General features: G+C 43.4%; 1 protein-coding gene across 1 annotated transcript in view; it reads left to right on the top strand.

Annotated features, from left to right (window-relative positions):
• Nucleotides 1–21752: 21752 nt before the first annotated feature.
• Nucleotides 21753–23028, top strand: part of LOC128703348 (uncharacterized) — a 605694-nt gene continuing 604418 nt past the window's right edge. The window contains exon 1 of the mRNA XM_070085337.1: nucleotides 21753–22254. The gene's annotated coding sequence lies outside the window, so the exon portion shown is untranslated. The remainder of the gene's footprint in view (nucleotides 22255–23028) is intronic.

The raw sequence follows: 23028 nt of genomic DNA, 5'->3' as shown, positions 1-23028 counted from the left end.
ATATATATATATATATATATATATATATATATATATATATTATATATATATATATATATATATATTTACATTATAGGGAGATACTACCTCTAGAACTTTACTGGGGACCCTCATCCTCAGATAAGACAATAAACGTACTTCAGGGAAAACTCAAGGTTCTCTCCAGAGCTGTTTCAATATTTTCTTCTCCTACCACCCCCTATATTTTATATTCTATATGAAGTTCATTAATAGATAGAATACAGTGACATAAAACACAAACATAAATACATTGGTACAATATATAAAAAATTATGAATCTCCTCCAGCTTCTCCGAAGCGGGACGCAAGCCAAGTATGCAGCAAGCATTTCCCCTCTGGATGGACACGCTGAGGTGCTGGAACATGAAAGTGTCTGCCCTTGGGTCCCTGGTGGTGTCGATAAGTTTGGATCACAGTTCTTTAAGGAAACGTGTGGCAATTTTTCCCCATGATCCCAAGGTCTCTGATCCCACTGGGACAAATTGATACTGTTGGCTTATGTCCCTGTACTTGCCGATCATATACTCCTCCCTGTGGTCAACAGCTCCTCCTTGTCGCCCGACACTGTGATGGATATAGGTGTCAGCCAGTGTGGACACACAGGTGTAGTCCCATGTTAAGAGCTTGCCATTCTTCCAAGGATAGATGGTGATCCCATCGGGGAGGTTTGCTGGGTTGTGGGTATTGTTGGCTGCTAGTGATCGGGGCTCCCTCTCGGCTGGGCATCCAGCTGTAGCACGGGTTCTCTTTATGATGTCGTTGACCTCATTGTGTCTTACATGCCAGCCCTTGGTTTTCGAACAGTTAAGACCATGTAGACCATATTGGCTGGCTTGTGCTTCACCACAAATACATATACATGTACATTCCATGTGAATTGGGGCAACAAGGAGCAGAGCCACTGCTTAAGGTCGAGGCGCATTTCCATTGCCGAAATAGAACTGTTTGAAGGAAGTCCCCAGAGTGATGTGCACTCACAGCTTGGAGACAGGCAGTCTCCCTGTCTGATGTTACAGCCCTGAGCATGTTGGCAAGCACCTTTTCAGCAATGGGGCCATCCCAGCTTGACTGTTTGTAGGCCAGTGCTGCACTAGGGTTTGGTGATGGAGCAGCAAGATTCTCCCACTCAGTGTTGGCACTGGTGTAGCTAGGGTCCTGTATTCCTGCTGAATCACTGAGGTTGTCTGGAAGAATTTGTTTTATTAACTCATTTGATGCTATGGAAGAGGATAGAAAAGCATATATATATATATATATATATATATATATATATATATATATATATATATATATATATATATATATATATATATATATATATATATATATATATATATATATATATATATATATATATATATATATATATAGGTAAAATTGATCAATTAGCAAGAGCTCATTTAAAATTAAGTCCTTTCTATAATTTTCTCTTATACGTTTAAAGATATATGATTTTCATTTATGTTAATATATAAATTAATGATTTTGTACAAAAAGAATCTTAGGAAACTTACCTAATCTTATTATAACAAGTGAAATTTAATTTAGCCTAATCCAACTAAATATATTTTATATAAGTTTACAATTATTCAATAATAAACAAACGCAATGAAATATTTGTTTTTCGATAGATTCAAAATGATTTTTGCGAAATTATTGCATACACAAATTTTCGCTTGCCCTATTCAGCAAGAAGTGCGTTGCTTTTTAAGCCAAAATCTCCCAAAAGCACAGTGTCATCAGCAAAGAGCAACTGTAACAATTCCCACTTTGAGCCAGATTCTTCATCTTTGAACCCCACACCTCTTGCCAAGACCCGCGCATTCACTTCTCTTACAACCCCATCTATAAATATATTGAACAACCAAGATAACATCAACAGACTTATTCTCCTATAATTTGAGCACTCTCTTTTGTCCCCTTTGCCTTTATACAAAGGAACTATGCATGCTCTCTGCCAATCCCTAGGTACCTTACCCTCTTCCATACATTTATTAAATAAAAACACTAACCACTCCAAAACTATATCCCCACCTGCTTTTTAACATTTCTATCTTTATCCCATCAATCCCAGCTGCCTTACCCCGTTTCATTCTCTCCACTGTCTCACAAACTTTCCCCACACTCATAACTGGCTCTTCCTCACTCCTACAAGATGTTATTCCTCCTTGCCCTATACACGAAATCACAGCTTCCCTATCTTCGTCAACATTTAACAATTCCTCAAAATATTCACTCCATCTTCCCGATACCTCTAGTTCACCATTTAATAACTCTCCTCTCCTATTTTTAACTGACAAATCCATTTGTTCTCTAGGCTTCCTTAACTTGTTAATCTCACTCCAAAACTTTTTCTTATTTTCAACAAAATTTATTGATAACATCTCACCCACTCTCTCATTTGCTCTCTTTTTACATTGCTTCACCACTCTCTTACCCTCTCCTTTTCTCTCCATATACTCTTCCCTCCTTGCATCACTTCTACTTTGTAAAAACTTCTCATATGCTAACTTTTTCTCTCTTACATCATCATTCCACCAATTGTTCTTCTTCCCTCCCACACCCACTTTTCTGTAACCACAAACCTCTGCTAAACACTCCAACACTACATTCTTAAACTTACCCCATAAATCTTCTACCCCATTGCCTATACTCTCATTAGCCCATCTATCCTCCAATAGTTGCTTATATCTTACCCTAATTGCCTCCTCCTTTAGTTTATAAACCTTCACCTTTCTCTTACTTGCTGCTTCCATTTTCCTTGTATCCCATCTAAATTTTAATCTCACTGTAGCTACAATTAAAAAGTGATCTGATATATCTGTGGCCCCTCCATAAACATGTACATCCTGAAGTCTACCCAGCAATCTTTGATTTACCAATATGTAGTCCAACAAACTACTGTCATTACCCTCTATATCATATCTTGTATACTTATTAATCCTCTTTTTCTTAAAATATGTATTGCCTATAACCAAACACCGTTCCATACAAAGTTCATTCAAAGACTCCCCATTTTCATTTAAAGCTGGCACCCCAAACTGACCTACCCCACCCACTCTAAACGTTTCTCCTACTTCAGCATTTAGATCCCCTACTGCAATTACTCACTTGATTCAAAAGTTCTCCAGGTGCGTACACACTTATTATGACCCAATTTTCGCATCCGACCCTTAATTTAATCCATATAATCCTTGAATTTATACATTTATATTCCTTCTTCTCTTTCCATAACTGATCCTTCAACATTATTGATATATATATATATATATATATATATATATATATATATATATATATATATATATATATATATATATATGTATATATATATATATATATATATATATATATATATATATATATATATATATATATATATATATATATATATATATTGATCTATTGATCCAGCCAACAGCACTCTCATTGGTGCTCCTCTTGGGTCTAATGCCATCGATATGATCCTAGAAAAAAAGTCTCAGGCCTCAGGACGATGGAAGGCAGGATGAAAGACATCGATACACATGATGCCTTCTACCTACTCACCAGGTGCTTGTCATTCCCAAAACTTACCTACTTTCTGAGATGCTCCCCAGCCTTCAGCAGTCTGAAACTCGTGGAATATGACTCTCTCCTTTAAACCATGCTAGAGAGTGCACTGAATCTCTCCCTCGAACATGGACAGTGGTTGCAAGCCACACTTCCAGTCAGGCTTGTGGGACTAGAAGTACGCAGTTCCTCCCAGATTGCTCTACCAGCTTTCCTATCCTCTTCCATAGCATCAAAAGGGTTAATAAGACAAATTCTTCTGGACAACCTCAGTGACTCAGTTGCCAGTGCCATCACTGAATGGGAGACTCTTGCTGCTCCATCACCAAACCCTAGTGCAGCACTGGCCTACAAACAGTCAAGCTGGTATGGCCACATTACTGAAAAGGTGCTTGCCAACATGCTCAGGGCTGTAAAATCAGACAGGGAGACTGTCTGTCTCCAAGCTGTGAGTGCACATCACTCTGGGGACTTCCTCCAAACAATTCCATTTTGGCAATGGGAATGCGCCTCGACCCTAAGACCCTCCGTATTGCAGTGGCTCTGCTCCTTGTTGCCCCAGTTCACATGGAATATACGTGTATTTGTGGCGATGCGCAAACCAACCAATATGGTCTACATGGTCTTAACTGTTCCAAAACCAAGGGCTGGCATGTAAGACACAACGAGGTCAAGCTGGATGCCCAGCCGAAAGGGAGCCCCGATCACTAGCAGCCAATAATACCCACAACCCAGCAAACTTCGCCGATGGGATCACCATCTACCCTTGGAAGAATGGCAAGTTCTTAGCATGGGACTATACCTGTGTGTCCACACTGGCTGACACCCACATCCATCACAGTGTCGGGCGAGAGGGAGGAGCTGCTGACCACAGGGAGGAGTACAAGATCAGCAAGTACAGGGACATAAGCCAACAGTATCAATTTGTCCCAGTGGGATCAGAGACCTTGGGATCATGGGGAAAAAATGTCACTCGTTTCGTTAAAGAACTGGGTTCCAGACTCATCGACACCACCAGGGACCCGAGGGCAGCCACTTTCATGTTCCAGCGCCTCAGCGTGGCCATCCAGAGGGAAAATGCTTGCTGCATACTGGGGTCGCGTCCGGCTTCGGAGAAGATGGAGGAGATTCATAACCTTTGATATATTGTACCAATGTATTCGTGTTTGTGTTTTATATCACTGTATTCTGTCTATTAATAAAGTTCATATAGAATATAAAATAACGGGGTGGTAGGAGAAGAAAATATTGAAACAGCTACGGAGAGAACCTTGAGTTTCCCTGAGGTACGTTTATTGTCTTTTCTGAGGATGAGGGTCCCCAGTAAAGTTCTGGAGGTGGTACCTTAAATATATATATTATATATATATATATATATATATATATATATATATATATATATATATATATATATATATATATATATATATATATATATATATATATATATATATCCAGTTGCAAATCCAGTTGTAATTCTGATGTGATGATGAATTAATGTCGTTAACTTATTTTAAATGAACATTGTATATATGTACGAAAGTACACATATACATTATATATATATATATATATATATATATATATATATATATATATATATATATATATATATATATATATATATATATATATATATATATATATATATAATGTATATGTGTACTTTCGTACATATATACAATGTTCATTTAAAATAAGTTAACGACATTAATTCATCATCACATCAGAATTACAACTGGATTTGCCACTTATCTTTTCATCCTTCTCCTCCCTTCTCTCTTATATTCATACAATCCCTTTTCGTTCTTTTCCATCTGTCTTTCTGTTCTTCCCTTGCACTCCTTACCAAGATTTTATTTGATTTAGGTTAATAAGTGACCATCTAATAAAAACTAATATCTGCTGGTATTTTTTCCTTGCCTTAATTGGGTCTCTTAGGATCAATTACGAGAATTTCTTGTTCTTTATACAAAAAAAATACTTGAATTCCAATGTAAATTTGAAAAAAATTACTCTTGATTCTGAATTTATTCATAAACAATCTGAAACCTAAACTTCTGTGACTGTAAACTGATCTTACTTCACCTTCTATTATACACAAATCATACATTAAGTTCGGATTTTTTCTTATGAAGAATAAATTAATACATCGTTGCTTTTGTATGTAGTAGTATAAAGGGTTTTATTCAAAAAATTAATCTACCTTAAACAAATCTTGAGAGTTCTCGTATTTAAGAGTTTTGAAAAGTAATAATGGTGATTTGATTTACTAAACTGCTGCTGCTCGCCTCTAGGAGATGCCGAGCTGTATTTGGTAGGGTCAGGTGTACAGGACCCAGTGCTGGTCTTTGTAGGGCCAGGTGTACAGGACCCAGTGCTGGTCTTTGTAGGGCCAGGTGTACAGGACCCAGTGCTGGTCTTTGTAGGGTCAGGTGTACAGGACCCAGTGCTGGTCTTGGTAGGGTCAGGTGTACAGGACCCAGTGCTGGTCTTGGTAGGGTCAGGTGTACAGGACCCAGTGCTGGTCTTTGTAGGGCCAGGTGTACAGGACCCAGTGCTGGTCTTTGTAGGGCCAGGTGTACAGGACCCAGTGCTGGTCTTTGTAGGGTCAGGTGTACAGGACCCAGTGCTGGTCTTGGTAGGGTCAGGTGTACAGGACCCAGTGCTGGTCTTTGTAGGGCCAGGTGTACAGGACCCAGTGCTGGTCTTTGTAGGGTCAGGTGTACAGGACCCAGTGCTGGTCTTGGTAGGGTCAGGTGTACAGGACCCAGTGCTGGTCTTTGTAGGGTCAGGTGTACAGGACCCAGTGCTGGTCTTTGTAGGGCCAGGTGTACAGGACCCAGTGCTGGTCTTTGTAGGGCCAGGTGTACAGGACCCAGTGCTGGTCTTTGTAGGGTCAGGTGTACAGGACCCAGTGCTGGTCTTGGTAGGGTCAGGTGTACAGGACCCAGTGCTGGTCTTTGTAGGGCCAGGTGTACAGGACCCAGTGCTGGTTTTTGTAGGGCCAGGTGTACAGGACCCAGTGCAGGTCTTTGTAGGGCCAGGTGTACAGGACCCAGTGCTGGTCTTTGTAGGGACAGGTGTACAGGACCCAGTGCTGGTCTTTGTAGGGTCAGGTGTACAGGACCCAGTGCTGGTCTTTGTAGGGCCAGGTGTACAGGACCCAGTGCTGGTCTTGGTAGGGCCAGGTGTACAGGACCCAGTGCTGTATTTGGTAGGGCCAGGTGTACAGGACCCAGTGCTGGTCTTTGTAGGGCCAGGTGTACAGGACCCAGTGCTGGTCTTTGTAGGGCCAGGTGTACAGGACCCAGTGCTGGTCTTTGTAGGGCCAGGTGTACAGGACCCAGTGCTGTATTTGGTAGGGCCAGGTGTACAGGACCCAGTGCTGGCCTTGGTAGGGCCAGGTGTACAGGACCCAGTGCTGGTCTTTGTAGGGCCAGGTGTACAGGACCCAGTGCTGGTCTTTGTAGGGCCAGGTGTACAAGACCCAGTGCTGGTCTTTGTAGGGCCAGGTGTACAGGACCCAGTGCTGGTCTTTGTAGGGCCAGGTGTACAGGACCCAGTGCTGGTCTTTGTAGGGTCAGGTGTACAGGACCCAGTGCTGGTCTTTGTAGGGCCAGGTGTACAGGACCCAGTGCTGGTCTTGGTAGGGCCAGGTGTACAGGACCCAGTGCTGTATTTGGAAGGGCCAGGTCTACAGGACCCAGTGCTGGTCTTTGTAGGGCCAGGTGTACAGGACCCAGTGCTGGTCTTTGTAGGGCCAGGTGTACAGGACCCAGTGCTGGTCTTTGTAGGGCCAGGTGTACAGGACCCAGTGCTGTATTTGGTAGGGCCAGGTGTACAGGACCCAGTGCTGGCCTTGGTAGGGCCAGGTGTACAGGACCCAGTGCTGGTCTTTGTAGGGCCAGGTGTACAGGACCCAGTGCTGGTCTTTGTAGGGCCAGGTGTACAGGACCAAGTGCTGGTCTTTGTAGGGCCAGGTGTACAGGACCCAGTGCTGGTCTTTGTAGGGCTAGGTGTACAGGACCCAGTGCTGTATTTGGTAGGGCCAGGTGTACAGGACCCAGTGCTGGCCTTGGTAGGGCCAGGTGTACAGGACCCAGTGCTTGCCTTGGTAGGGCCAGGTGTACAGGACCCAGTGCTGGTCTTTGTAGTGCCAGGTGTACAAGACCCAGTGCTGGTCTTGGTAGGGTCAGGTGTACAGGACCCAGTGCTGGTCTTGGTAGGGTCAGGCGTACAGGACCCAGTGCTGGTCTTTGTAGGGCCAGGTGTACAGGACCCAGTGCTGGTTTTTGTAGGGCCAGGTGTACAGGACCCAGTGCTGTATTTCGTAGGGCCAGGTGTACAGGACCCAGTGCTGGCCTTGGTAGGGCCAGGTGTACAGGACCCAGTGCTGGTCTTTGTAGGGCCAGGTGTACAGGACCCAGTGCTGGTCTTTGTAGGGCCAGGTGTACAGGACCCAGTGCTGGTCTTTGTAGGGCCAGGTGTACAGGACCCAGTGCTGGTCTTTGTAGGGCCAGGTGTACAGGACCCAGTGCTGTATTTGGTAGGGCCAGGTGTACAGGACCCAGTGCTGGCCTTGGTAGGGCCAGGTGTACAGGACCCAGTGCTGGCCTTGGTAGGGCCAGGTGTACAGGACCCAGTGCTGGTCTTTGTAGGGCCAGGTGTACAAGACCCAGTGCTGGTCTTGGTAGGGTCAGGTGTACAGGACCCAGTGCTGGTCTTGGTAGGGTCAGGCGTACAGGACCCAGTGCTGGTCTTTGTAGGGCCAGGTGTACAGGACCCAGTGCTGTATTTGGTAGGGCCAGGTGTACAGGACCCAGTGCTGGCCTTGGTAGGGTCAGGTGTACAGGACCCAGTGCTGGCCTTGGTAGGGCCAGGTGTACAGGACCCAGTCCTGGTCTTGGTAGGGCCAGGTGTACAGGACCCAGTGCTGGCCTTGGTACGGCCAGGTGTACAGGACCCATTGTTGGCTTTGGTAGGGCCATGTGTACAGGACCCAGTGCTGGTCTTGGTAGGGCCAGGTGTACAGGACCCAGTGCTGGTCTTGGTAGGGCCAGGTGTACAGGACCCAGTGCTGGTCTTGGTAGGGCCAGGTGTACAGGACCCAGTGCTGGTCTTTGTAGGGCCAGGTGTACAAGACCCAGTGCTGGTCTTGGTAGGGTCAGGTGTACAGGACCCAGTGCTGGTCTTTGTAGGGTCAGGTGTACAGGACCCAGTGCTGGTCTTTGTAGGGGCAGGTGTACAGGACCCAGTGCTGTATTTGGTAGGGCCAGGTGTACAGGACCCAGTGCTGGCCTTGGTAGGGCCAGTTGTACAGGACCCAGTGCTGGCCTTGGTAGGGCCAGGTGTACAGGACCCAGTCCTTGTCTTGGTAGGGCCAGGTGTACAGGACCCAGTGCTGGCCTTGGTAGGGCCAGGTGTACAGGACCCATTGTTGGCTTTGGTAGGGCCAGGTGTACAGGACCAAGTGCTGGTCTTGGTAGGGCCAGCTGCACAAGACCCAGTGCTGGTCTTGGTAGGGCCAGGTGTACAGGACCCAGTGCTGGTCTTTGTAGGGCCAGCTGTACAGGACCCAGTGATGGCCTTGGTAGGGCCAAATGTACAGGACCTAGCACTGGCCTTGGTAGGATCAGGTGTACAAGACCCAGTGCTAGCCTTCGTAGGGCCAAGTATACAGGACATAAGAACATAAGAACATAAGAACATAAGAACATAAGAAAGGAGGAACACTGCAGGAGGCCTGCTGGCCCATACTAGGCAGGTCCTTTACAATTCATCCCACTAACAAAACATTTGCCCAACCCAATTTTCAATGCCACCCAAGAAATAAGCTCTGATGTGAAAGTCCCACTCAAATCCAACCCCTCCCACTCATGTACTTATCCAACCTAGATTTGAAACTACCCAAAGTCCCAGCCTCAATAACCCAACTAGGTAGACTGTTCCACTCATCAACTACCCTATTTCCAAACCAATACTTTCCTATGTCCTTTCTAAATCTAAACTTATCTAATTTAAATCCATTAGCGCGGGTCTTGGCAGGGCCAGGTGTACAGGACCCAGTGCTGGCCTTGGAAGGGTCCGGTGTACAGGACCCAGTGCTGGCATTGTTAGGGCCAGGTTTACAGGACCCAGTGCTGGCCTTGGTAGGGCCAGGTGTACAGGACCCAGTGTTGGCCTTGGCAGGACCATGTGTACAGGACCTAGCAATTATCTTAGAAGGAGGAAGTGTACAGGGCCTAGAGCTGGCATTGGTATGGCCAAGTGTACAGGACCTAGCACTGGCATTGGTAGGACCATGTGTACAGGACCCAGTGCTGGCCTTACCAGGACCAGGTGTACAGAACCCTGTGCTATACTTCTTAGGACCAAGCATACAGGACCCAGTGCTGGCCTTGGTAGGGCCAAATGTACAGGCCCTAGCACTTACAAGGACGACGTGTACAGGACCCAGAGCTGGCCTTGGTAGGGCCAATTGTACAGGACCTAGTACTGGTATTGGGAGGACCAGGTGTACAGGACTCAGTGTTGGCCATGGTAGGACCAAGTGTACAGGTCCCAGTGCTGGTCTTTGTAGGGCCAGCTGTACAGAACCCAGTGATGGCCTTAGTAGGACCAAGTGTACAGGACACAGTGCCGGCCTTGGGAGGGCCAAGTGTACTGGAAGTAGCACTGGCATTGGAAGGGCGATGTGTACAGGACCCAGTGCTGGCCTTGGTAGGGCCAAGTGTACAGGACTCACTGTTTGCCTTGGTAGGGCCAAGTGTACAGGACCCACTGCTGGCCTTGGTAGGGCCAGGTGTACAGGTCCCAGTGCTGGCCTGGGTAGGACCAGGTGTACAGGACTCAGTGCAGGCCTTGGTAGAACCAGGTGTACAGGATCCAGTGCTGGGCTTGGTAGGGCCAGGTGTACAGGACCCAGTGCTAGCCTTGGTAGGACCAAGTATATAGGACCCACTGCTGCCCTTGGTAGGGTTAAGTGCACAGTGCCCAGTTATGGCCTTGGTGGAGTCAAGTGTACAGGACTCAGTGACGGCCTTGGTAGGGCCAAGTGTACAGGACCCAGTGCTGGCCTTGGTGTGGTCAAGTGTACAGGTCTCAACTCTGGCCTTGGTAGGGCCAAGCGTACAAAACCAAGTTCTGGCCTTGGTAGGGCCAAGTGTGCAGGAACCAGTTCTGGCCTTGGTATTGTCAAGAGTACAGGATTCAGTGCTGGCCTTGGTAGGGTCAAGTGTACAGGTCCCATCTCTGGCCTTGGTAGGGCCAAGTGCACAGGAGCTAGTGCTGGCCTTGGTAGCTTCAAGTGTACAGGTCCCACCTCTGGCCTTGGTTGGGCCAAGTGTACAGGACCCAGCTCTGGCCTTGGTAGGTCCAAGTGTACAGAGCCAAGTTCTGGCCTTCGTAGGATCAAGAGTACAGGACGCAGCGCTGACCTTTGTAGGACCAAGTGTACAAGACCCAGTGCAGGCCTTGGAAGGGTCAAGTGTACAGGATCAAGTGTTGACCTTGGTAGGGTCAAGTGTCCGGGAGCCTGTGCTGGCTTTGATATGGTCAAGTGTACAGGTCCCAACACTGGCCTTGGTAGGGCCAAGTGTGCATGAACCAATGGTGGCCTTGTTGTTGTCAAGTGTAGAGGATCCAGTGTTGGCCTTGGTAGGGTCAAGTGTACAGGTCCCATCTCTGGCCTTGGTATGGCCAAGTGTACAGGAGCCAATGCTGGCCTTCGTAGGTTCAAGTGTACAGGTCCCAACTCTTGGTAGGGCCAAGTGTACAGGACCCAGCTGTGGCCTTGGTAGGGCCAAGTGTACAGAACTAAGTGCTGGCTTTGGTAGGGCCAAGTGTACACGTCCCACCTCTTGCCTTGGTAAGGCCAAGTGTACAGAGCATAGTGCTGGCCTTTGTAGGACCAAGTGTACAGTACCCAGTGATGGCGTTGGTAGGATCAAGTGTTCAGGACCCAGTGCCGGCCTTCGTGGGGTTAAGTGTATAGGTCCCAACTTTAGCCTTGGTAAGGTACAGGACCCAGCTGTGGCCTTGGTAGGGCCAAGTGTATAGGACCCAGCTGCGGCCTTGGTAGGTCCAAGTGTACAGGACCCAGTGCTGGCCTTGGTAGGGCCAAGTGTACAGGACCCAACTCTGGACTTAGTAGGGCCAAGTGTACAGGACCCATTGCTGGCCTTGGTAGGTCCAAGTGTACTGGACCCAGCTCCGCCATACTTTATGTTCTCTTCAGTCAACACAGTTTATCTGATGCCACGTTAGTAACTCAGGAAATGAAAATGAGACCAGGAAAAGGTAAACGAATTATGAATGAAATTCACACATAACCCGCACATAGTAGAGAGAACCATTTACAACTCTGACTGTGACTTGTAAATGTGCAGGTTATCTGTGTATTGTTCCAATCACGGTATTGTGCCTTTTTGTTCCTCATGTATGAAATTACAATCCAGTCAACATACTTACTATATTTACATTCGTAATATACATAAATAATAATCAAAGGACTATTTTCCACCATATTTACCCTCTTCCCTCAATTTCCAAGAAGCGGCAACATAACGTAAACATTGCATTACTTCCGTGAGGTTGACTGTTGCAACATATATTCTTTTAATCATCCAATTGATTTTCAAAATTCTGAGAAAGCTGTATCAAGCAAATCCATGGTCGACAGGAATATAATTGAATCATGTTTCATAAAAAGCAGTTTTGAAAATAATATGAATATTTCTTTTGGTTTATATAAACTGGATTCATTTATAATTACTAAAATTTGGGAAGAATTTAATGATACATTAGACAAGTAAAAAATCTTAATAATTTCACCATCATTCACACCATCACTGTCTTGCCAGAGGCGCGCTTACACTGCAGTTATAAAACTGCAACATTAACGCCCCTCTTTCAAAGTGCAAGATTGAAGACTCTTAAGTTACATTCACTTGTTAGACGAAGAATGAGGGGAGACCTGATCGAAGTGTATAAGTGGAAGATGGGTATTAATAAAGGGGATATTAACAAGGTCTTGAGGATATCTCTCCAAGAGAGAACCCGCAGTAATGGATTTAAATTAGATAAGTTTAGATTTAGAAAGGACATAGGAAAGTATTGGTTTGGAAATAGGGTAGTTGATGAGTGGAACAGTCTACCTAGTTGGGTTATTGAGGCTAGGACTTTGGGTAGTTTCAAATTTAGGTTGGATAAGTACATGAGTGGGAGGGGTTGGATTTGAGTGGGACTTGCACATCGGAGCTTATTTCTTGGGTGGCATTGAAAATTGGGTTGGTCAAATGTTTGTTAGTGGGATGAATTGTAAAGGACCTGCCTAGTATGGGCCAACAGGCCTGCTGCAGTGTTCCTCCTTTCTTATGTTCTTATGTTCATTGTACTTCCCTTCTCCAGGACTCAAGTCCGGCCTACCGGTTTCCCTGAATCCCTTCATAAATGTTACCTTGCTCACACTCCAACAGCACGTCAAGTCCTAAAAACCATTTGCCTCCATTCGCCCCTATCTAACACGCTCACGCATGCTTGCTGGAAGTCAAAGCCCCTCTCAGTCTCCTCTGGCTAACTTAAAAACACCACATAACTTCGGAATTTTTTTTCATTATTCATTTGTCATTTACATTTTATTTCAAATTGTTTATAATCCAGTAAGGAAAAAATATTTAAGGTTTGAAGTTGAGAAGAGGAATTCATTGTCTATGATATCTGAAATGATTTACTTAATATAATTGACAAATTTAAATTTACACATCCCAAAGTGGGTGAAGATCTCGAGATCTCCAGGAATTAATCTGATTACAGAGATTTGAAGCATTTTCACTATTTCACTTGAGTTTCGAATTTATACCAACTCAGATTAAAAACTCATGAAAGGATCGACACCATGCCCAGCCCTTCTAGGGCAGGGTAGGTGCCTGATCCCGAGCTTGCAGCTCACAAGACTGTCATTCCCATTAGCCTCCTTAGGGCGGGGATGGCAGAACAGAGAGGCCTAGCTTCTCCCTACGAGCCCCGTGAGGGCGGGGAATGTTGCTAGGCCTGGGGACAGTTGGTCCCAAAGATGAGGAGGCACTTGTGCCTCCTCCCATGGGAGACTTAGGTCTCAGACACTTCCTAGAGATGAGAGTAAGACACATGTGCAACATCTGGGTATCTTTATTGTAGACGTTTCGCCATCCAGTGGCTTTATCAATACAAATTCTAGGACATATTGTCCTAGAATTTGTATTGATAAAGCCACTGGATGGCGAAACGTCTACAATAAAGATACCCAGATGTTGCACATGTGTCTTACTCTCATCTTGTCGGTATTATATACCATTCGTACACAACTTCCTAGAGAGGGAGCCAAGGTCGGGCCACCACTTGGAAAAGGCCCGGGCCGGAAGAATACCGGCGAATCAACAAGAACAACTCGTGAAGAAACATAATTCTTATAGAATATATCGGCAATGATACTTCGAAGAGAATCAAGAGAAGCTTTCTTTAGTTACCGAATAAAAATAAATATCACTATTTATTCAATAAAAATTGGCAAACTGGGACTTGTGACACCTAATATCAGCGTGAGTCTTGTATTTAAGATGAGACACCAGTGGCGAAAATTTGAAGCCGATCAGATGAGTCATTCTCTAGTTCCGGCACGGATTCCAACGGTGACCCGGTGGCCTGGTGGCTAAAGCTCCCGCTTCACACACGGAGGGCCCGGGTTCGATTCCCGGCGGGTGGAAATTCCGACACGTTTCCTTACACCTATTGTCCTGTTCACCTAGCAGCAAATAGGTACCTGGGTGTTAGTCGACTGGTGTGGGTCGCATCCTGGGGGACAAGATTAAGGACCCCAATGGAAATAAGTTAGACAGTCCTCGATGACGCCCTGACTTTCTTGGGTTATCCTGGGTGGCTAACCCTCCGGGGTTAAAAATCCGAACAAAATCTTATCTTATCTTATTCCAAGTTATTTTTCACTATTTTACTGCATTAACAAATTTGCCATTAAGCAACCCAAAATTAATAGGTACGATCCTGGACCTACGATCCACCAACACTGAAGCTGATCAAAAGTAAAATGTTTTTTTTTTTTAACGGGATCTAACGGGAATGAAAATTTCACACTATTCTACAAATGCAATGGTCAAATCTTCACTTACACATTTACATTTCACTCTCCGTTGTCGTCGAGTGTATATGGTAACTTTTCTGAACGTTTGAAAACAATCCTCGGATCGGGTGGGGTTTGAACCCATAGCGAGGGAGTCGTGAAACTCCATGAACGTAGGTTGAACGTTTGAAGCTACAAAACCGAGCGTTTTGAAAGCTATCCGAGCCATTCCATGATGCTAGGAATGAGTTCAACAAAAATTTAGTCCTGGTTACCGTGCACAAGCGATGAAAATTTGAAGGCAATTGCATGAGGCGTTTTGGAATTATAAGCGAAATCGAAAAGATGGAAGGAGAAAAAATTAAAAAAAAAGACTTCAGGCAACCTGTTAAAGGTGCCGAGTCGTGGATATTAAATAATAACCAGATGCAAACCATACCACGGGGGGATAGAACCCGCGGTCAGAGAGTCTCAAAACTCCAGACCGTCGCATTAGCCACTGGACCAGCTAGCCACAATAAGATTCGTCCAACTAGGTATATTTCTACACCATAGGACTCTCTGACCGCGGGTTCAATCCCTCCCGTGGTATGGTTTGTTTGCAATCGTGTCATTACGATTTCGTGAGTCAACTACATGCAATTTACTCGCTGCGTCATCCGATAAATGTATTCATAATTTTTTAACTCCAGTCCTTTGCTTCTCAATTCACGGGATCGGAACTGTGTTAAGTGCGGCTTAAGTTGATAATGTAGCTAAATATTATAGCTGAATCAGAAGAGGTATTCACAAGTTATCATAAAGAAATTAATATCCATATTTCTTCAATAAAAATTGTAAATTAGGGTATTACACTGCCCAAAATTTAATTCAAACTTTTGCAAGAGACCAGAAAGACCTGTATCCTAAGTAAGTAAGTTCAATGTGATCTTAGTGTATATAATATAAGAATGTTTGCAGGCACATTAAAGAACATTAAGTTGATTTAACTAGGATAACTAAAGTCAAAGCCTGTGACTTATTTCTGATCACAAGAGACCTTCTTCGAAATCATTTTTAAAACAAAAAAAAAAATCCGGTTATTGTAATCACCGGAAATTGAAAATCTTAAATTATTGTTCAGAATTTGAACAACCTCTTTCAATTATTAAAATGAATTAACTTACACATTTTCATTATAAAGTTAAGTTTTCTACCCTTAATGAAAAACACTAAAAAAATATTTAAAAAAATATGTTATTGTTATACTGAAATTAAAATTAAGCAGTTTACATGTATATGTAACAGATAAAATAGAAAATTCTCGAACTGAAGTTGAGGAACATCGTCACCTCGATAACTTCAGAAGTTAATCTGTTCCTATGAGGAGAACAGAAGTTCCCTCTGATGGTGGCTAATTTTTCACTTTACCGAAGAGGGAGTGAATATAGATATTTATTCGCTAGGCTGCCAGAGATGAAAAAAAACTGTTATATTTTCTTTCCACCATTCTAGGAGATTTACTTCCTTGGACAATAATACCATTGCCATGTATTTGTTTTATGTTTGTGATAGCGTGTTTGTGTGTTGGGTAGTGCATTGTGTGATTTGGAAAATGATCCCGAGGCTGTTGTTGGCGTGCTGACCTGCTGTTGTTGGGAATGTTGGTAATAATTCCTTCCTTACATTTATCAAATTAAAATTGGTCAAGTTCTTCAGTGCTGGATACATCATCTTGTCCCGTAGTTTGGTTGGTAGAATACTCAGCTCACACACTGAAGTTCATGGTTCGATTCCCAGTACTGGTTGGAAACATTGAGGCGTGTTTCCTTAAGATATCTGGTGTCCTTGTTCTTCTAGCAACAAGTAGGTCCCTGAGTGTTAGCCGACTGGTGTGGGTCGCATCCTTGGAACAAAATTAACCTAAGTTTCCCGAAATGCTTTGCATAACCAAGGATTTTCTATATAGTATGTCATTGCTGTTATCTAGTTCTGTATAAGTTGAATCATGTTCGTGTAGAAAGACTATTATTATTATTATTATTATTATTATTATTATTATTATTATTATTATTATTATTATTATTATTATTATTATTATTATTATTATTATTATTATTATTATCACACTGGCCGATTCCCACCAAGGCAGGGTGGCCCGAAAAAGAAAAACTTTCACCATCATTCACTCCATCACTGTCTTGCCAGAAGGGTGCTTTACACTACAGTTTTTAAACTGCAACATTAACACCCCTCCTTCAGAGTGCAGGCACTGTACTTCCCATCTCCAGGACTCAAGTCCGGCCTGCCGGTTTCCCTGAATCCCTTCATAAATGTTACTTTGCTCACACTCCAACAGCACGTCAAGTATTAAAAACCATTCGTCTCCATTCACTCCTATCAAACACGCTCACGCACGCCTGCTGGAAGTCCAAGCCCCTCGCACACAAAACCTCCTTTACCCCCTCCCTCCAACCTTTCCTAGGCCGACCCCTACCCCGCCTTCCTTCCACTACAGACTGATACACTCTTGAAGTCATTCTGTTTCGCTCCATTCTCTCTACATGTCCGAACCACCTCAACAACCCTTCCTCAGCCCTCTGGACAACAGTTTTGGTAATCCCGCACCTCCTCCTAACTTCCAAACTACGAATTCTCTGCATTATATTCACACCACACATTGCCCTCAGACATGACATCTCCACTGCCTCCAGCCTTCTCCTCGCTGCAACATTTATCACCCATGCTTCACACCCATATAAGAGTGTTGGTAAAACTATACTCTCATACATTCCCCTCTTTGCCTCCAAGGACAAAGTTCTTTGTCTCCACAGACTCCTAAGTGCACCACTCACCCTTTTCCCCTCATCAATTCTATGATTCACCTCATCCTTCATAGACCCATCCGCTGACACGTCCACTCCCAAATATCTGAATACATTCACCTCCTCCATACTCTCTCCCTACAATCTGATATCCAATCTTTCGTCACCTAATATTTTTGTTATCCTCATAACCTTACTCTTTCCTGTATTCACTTTTAATTTTCTTCTTTTGCACACCCTACCAAATTCATCCACCAATCTCTGCAACTTCTCTTCAGAATGTCCCAAGAGCACAGTGTCATCAGCAAAGAGCAACTGTGACAACTCCCACTTTGTGTGTGATTCTTTATCTTTTAACTCCACGCCTCTTGTCAAGACCCTCGCATTTACTTCTCTTACAACCCCATCTATAAATATATTAAACAACCACGGTGACATCACACATCCTTATCTAAGGCCAACTTTTACTGGGAAATAATTTCCCTCTTTCCTACATACTCTAACTTGAGCCTCATTATCCTCGTAAAAACTCTTCACTACTTTCAGTAACCTACCTCCTACACCATACACCTGCAACATCTGCCACATTGCCCCCGTATCCACCCTGTCATACGCCTTTTCCAAATCCATAAATGCCACAAAGACCTCTTTAGCTTTATCTAAATACTGTTCACTTATATGTTTCACTGTATTATTATTATTATTATTATTATTATTATTATTATTATTATTATTATTATTATTATTATTATTATTATTATTATTATTATTATTATTATTATTATTATTATCAGAGTCGATGATGCTTTATACTACTAGCAAACCAGCTGCTTTCTTTCTCTCTCTCTAAGTTCTTGAGCTGTTGAAGTCTCTCCTGAGTTTTTTTTTTTTTTTTTTTTTTGGGTGGGGGTTAAATCTCAATATTTCCAAGGCTTGTTTTACATGATTCTTCCGCCGCACTGACACTGAAGAAGCCTTTCCTATGTCGGGGATTTAGAGATGTGTTGAGTATCGTGCTGTAGTCAGTGGTGTAACTCTCGAACCTATGGACATTGATGCTTTGAGAACTTATAGTATGTCACCCAAACTTGAGCATTTTGGATCACTCAAACCTTAGCTGAAGAATTGTTTCAGATATTGTGTTTGACACAGTGTTTATGAGACCAGACAATTTCTTTCACAAAGACGTATAATTGCTTTGCGAAATATTTAAAAAAAAGATAAATTGGCAATAACATTCGTTTTACTTCCACCAAATGACGGAAGGTGTGTGTTGTCTTATTTTTACAGATACGATTTAATCTTAAGCGTTATTCCAACGGATAGGTACAGTGAGAATGAACTTTACCTTTGGTATTTCAGTTTGTTCTTGAAAGAGACTCTTGTTTACTAAAGCCTGGAGGAGAGTAATTGAAGAGGCTTGCAGTAATGTCTTTCATTGTTCTCTGCTCCAGAATACGATTATGGATAACTAGTTGAAGTGCAGATAGAAAGCATGGCAGACTGTTGAATCCCGTCTCTATGATGCCTTTAACAACTTTCCCACCATTATTCTGTGCTGTCAAATGAATTTTTTAAGCTGGTATGTTTAATTCATGTATCTCTTCTTAAATAAACTCGGTCATGTGTGCTGCTGTCTGGGATCTAGGAGAAACATACTTTAATGGACATCAATTTTATTAATAATTTTTTTACTGAGTCATAGCTGTCATTGTGTACTGCACTTGCCTGTATGTACTTACGTATATCTGGGTTCAGGGCTTGAGCTTCAGCTCCTGGCCCTGCCTCTTGCTGTTTACCAGATTCCCTGCCTCGTGAGCCGTGACGTACCTGCTTTTAAAAAACATGTATGGGGTCTGCATCCACCACATCTTCATCAAGTCGTTCGATTTCCTAACCACCCTAATAATGCATCCACGAACAAGTGGTTTTTAAGCAAATAACCGCACTGGCAGAGCCTCGAACCCTCGAGGCTGCCCTTGTAGCTTGTCTAGATGTCTGTTGTATGCGACACTGGTGGTCCAGTGGATTAGGGCATCTCGAATTTTAACAGGCTACGAGGGTGGTGTGTTGAAGCTCCAGGGTTTAGTATTATTATTTACTCCTGGGAGAACGTTAAGTTTTCCCTGGGGTACGTTTATTCTCTTCTCTGAGGATGAGGGTCCCCAATCCAGTTCAAGAAGTGATACCTCCGTATATATATATATATATATATATCTATATATATATATATATATATATATATATATATATATATATATATATATATATATATGTGTATATATATATATATATATATATATATATATATATATATATATATATATATATATATATATATATATATATATATATATATATATATATATATATATATATATATATATATATATATATCAGCCCTTCAGTCTTGGAATATGTGTTGAGTACCGTAGTTTTGATGAATGTGAAACAGGCAGCAAGATGTGGGCTTATATACTGGAGGCAGATTAGAAGATATCGTCATTCATAGGTGGGATTCCCCAGTGGAAATAGGTCGTGTCCCAGGAGGTGGGGCCAGCGGTACTAAGTATCTGTGAAGATGTCCCTTGTACCTAGATTCCATAAATCATCTGACTCCAGTGTTGCTGCCTGTGTGTTCTTAAGATTCATCAAGAATGCGTGACTGAACTCCTGCTCCTAGGGTCAGGGACTGATCGCCTCATTTTCTACCTCAACATTCTTCTGTATTGTACTGATAAAGCTGCATGTGAAACATCTACGGAATCAAGATACCCAGATGTTGCACATGTGTCTACTTCATCATGTCGTCGGTATAATATACTAGTAATATAGTCGCATAAGTGTTCGCAATAAAGCTATCATAATTCTTGGCTTCATATCAAGCAGCATAAATAATAGGAGTCCTCAGGTTGTTCTTCAACTCTATATATCCTTGGTTAGGCCTCATTTAGATTATCCTGCACAGTTTTGGTCACAGTATTACAGAATGGATATAAATGGTTTGGAAAACGTACAGAGGAGGATGACAAAGTTGATCCCGTGTATCAGAAATCTTCCCTATGAGGATAGACTAAGGGCCCTGAATCTGCACTCTCTAGAAAGACGTAGAATTAGGGATGATATGATCGAGGTGTATAAACTGAAGATAAGAATAAATAAAGGGGATGCAAATAGCGTGCTGAAAATTTCCAGCCAAGACAGGACTCGCAGCAATGGTTTCAAGTTGGAAAAATTCAGATTCAGGAAGGATATAGGAAAGTACTGGTTTGGTAATAGAGTTGTGGATGAGTGGAACAAACTCCCGAGTACAGTTATGCAGGCTATAACGTTGTGTAGTTTTAAAAATAGGTTAGATAAATACATGAGTGGGTGTGGGTGGGTGTGAGTTGGACCTGACTAGCTTGTGCTACTAGGTCAGTTGCCTTGTTCCTTCCTTAAGTGAATGTGACCTGACCTGACTAGGTTTAGGCATTGGCTTAAGCCGGTAGGAGACTTGGACCTGCCTCGCATGGGCCAGTAGGCCTTCTGCAGTGTTCCTTCTTTCTTATGTTCTTATCACGCCAGAACAGATAATACCCTGTCGCCCAGCCCAACTAGGCGTTTTTATTTTCCAGAGCAGCGGCAGAACAAGAGAAATATTTACAAACATTGAACTCAGGTGAGAGGAGATTGTGGTGATGATGGTGACAGGAAGGCGGAAATAGTGAAGATGATGATAGGAAGGTTGAAGTGGTGATGGTGACGAAGACATGAAAGGTGAGATGATGGTGGTGATGAAGATAACAGAAAGGTGAAGAAAGAGACCTGAAGAAATGCATGTTAGGTCAGGTGTTATTGTTCGTGGGTTGTGTCACTGCTAGGTCAGTGTAGCGTGGGTTGTAACACTGCTAGGTCAGCGTAGCGCGGGTTGCGTCACTGCTAGGTCAGTGTAGCGTGGGTTGCGTCACTGCTAGGTCAGCGTAGCGCGGGTTGCGTCACTGCTAGGTCAGCATAGCGTGGGTTACGTCACTGCTAGGTCAGAGTAGCATGGCTTGCGTCACTGCTAGGTCAGCGTAGCGTGGGTTGCGTCACTGCTAGGTCAGCGTAGCGTGGGTTGCGTCACTGCTAGGTCAGAGTAGCATGGCTTGCGTCACTGCTAGGTCAGCGTAGCGTGGGTTGCGTCACTGCTAGGTCAGCGTAGTGTGGGTTGCGTCACTGCTAGGTCAGGGTAGCCGGTGTAGAGGGTGATGGTGCCAGTGTTCAGTGTGCCGCGGGCAGCCATGGTGTGAGGTTACACAACCTCTGCTCTCCACGACCCTTGACGTGCGTGTGTGTGTGTGTTGGTACAGCAACATAAGCTCCAGTAAACTCCCACGGGTTACTCTGCCTGTACAAATAATATCACAACTTTTATGGAAAGTCTCTCTGCCCTTAATATTGCAAAAAAAAAAAAAATATCTTTTGATAACAATCTTGGGAGATGTGCAGCCTGGAGAGTTGTTAAATTTACTAAGTAACAGCGTGCAGAAACCAACGCATATCAAGATGCTGACGGAACTGTGGTGTAAATGATAAAATAGACAAAGTTTAGCAGGAAACAGTAACTCAACCTCTCACAGAATAATGTAACAAGTCCTCATTGCAGCACTGAAATTATCCCCGTCTCACTGGGTCTTCATTGAGATTAAATTTTATTTTACCCTTTTAAAGGAGGCAAGTTATTGGAGAAGTGTGTGCAAGAAGAACGTCAGAGAGTTACTACAAGTGCTCTAAAGAAAGGTGAGAACAATATTTTAGAATTAGTCAGCGGTATTAGTTATAAATACAGTCGTTAAATTGCATTGTTTTCCGTTATTCTGTACCTCTGACGAGGCCGAGTAAAGGTACCCCAGTAAGGAATACCCGAGTAAGGATACCCGAGTAAGGATACCCGAGTAAGGAATATACGAGTAAGGATACCCGAGTAAGGAATATCCGAGTAAGGAATATCCGAGTAAGGAATATCCAAGTAAGGATACCCGAGTAAGGAATATCCGAGTAAGGATACCTGAGTAAGGAATATCCGAGTAAGGAATATCCGAGTAAGGAATATTCGAGTAAGGAATATTCGAGTAAGGAATATCCGAGTAAGGAATATCCGAGTAAGGAATATCCGAGTAAGGAATATCCGAGTAAGGAATATCCGAGTAAGGAATATCCGAGTAAGGATACCCGAGTAAGGAATATCCAAGTAAGGATACCCGAGTAAGGAATATCCGAGTAAGGATACCCGAGTAAGGAATATCCGAGTAAGGATACCCGAGTAAGGAATATCCGAGTAAGGATACCCGAGTAAGGAATATCCGAGTAAGGATACCCGAGTAAGGAATATCCGAGTAAGGAATATCCGAGTAAGGAATATCCAAGTAAGGATACCCGAGTAAGGAATATCCGAGTAAGGATACCTGAGTAAGGAATATCCGAGTAAGGATACCCGAGTAAGGAATATCCAAGTAAGGATACCCGAGTAAGGAATATCCGAGTAAGGAATATCCGAGTAAGGAATATCCGAGT

Source organism: Cherax quadricarinatus, chromosome 15 (genome assembly GCF_038502225.1).
Source record: "Cherax quadricarinatus isolate ZL_2023a chromosome 15, ASM3850222v1, whole genome shotgun sequence".
NCBI classification, from domain to species: domain Eukaryota; kingdom Metazoa; phylum Arthropoda; class Malacostraca; order Decapoda; family Parastacidae; genus Cherax; species Cherax quadricarinatus.
The sequence above is the reverse complement of the archived record's forward strand: the minus strand, read 5'-3'. Positions and strand labels throughout refer to the sequence as shown.